We start from the raw sequence: 437 nt of genomic DNA, 5'->3' as shown, positions 1-437 counted from the left end.
GAATCCCGTAGTAGACCCATTGAAAAATAGACTGTTATTTGTTAAAATAATCATTCTTGATCTGATGCATTTTTCTTAACATGTTCTTTCTAGTACTAGTTTATTTTAAAATATTTTTCTTTATCATAAGTTATAAACTGATGTCTCAGTAAAAGCCCCGCCTCCAACGTTTGATTGACAGATTCTCCAGAGCTCGCTCTCATTGGAAGGGGTGTAGACGTTTAATAAGCTCACTCATGATTGGTGATAGTTCCTCTGAACTTATCGCTGTCGAAAGGGTTGCATTATGGCGATAGACGTAACAGGAAGTGACGAAAATAAGGCATTTCCTATGGAAGACATCAACACTTTGTTTTGTCCAGTTCTTATAAACCGTCAATGGGACAAACAAGTTCAAACCTGAATGGATTTTTTTCCGACAGGCGCTTCTGCTAGAG

Source organism: Oryzias melastigma, linkage group LG22 (genome assembly GCF_002922805.2).
Source record: "Oryzias melastigma strain HK-1 linkage group LG22, ASM292280v2, whole genome shotgun sequence".
Classification (NCBI taxonomy): Eukaryota; Metazoa; Chordata; class Actinopteri; order Beloniformes; family Adrianichthyidae; genus Oryzias; species Oryzias melastigma.
This window is presented reverse-complemented; position numbering follows the sequence as displayed.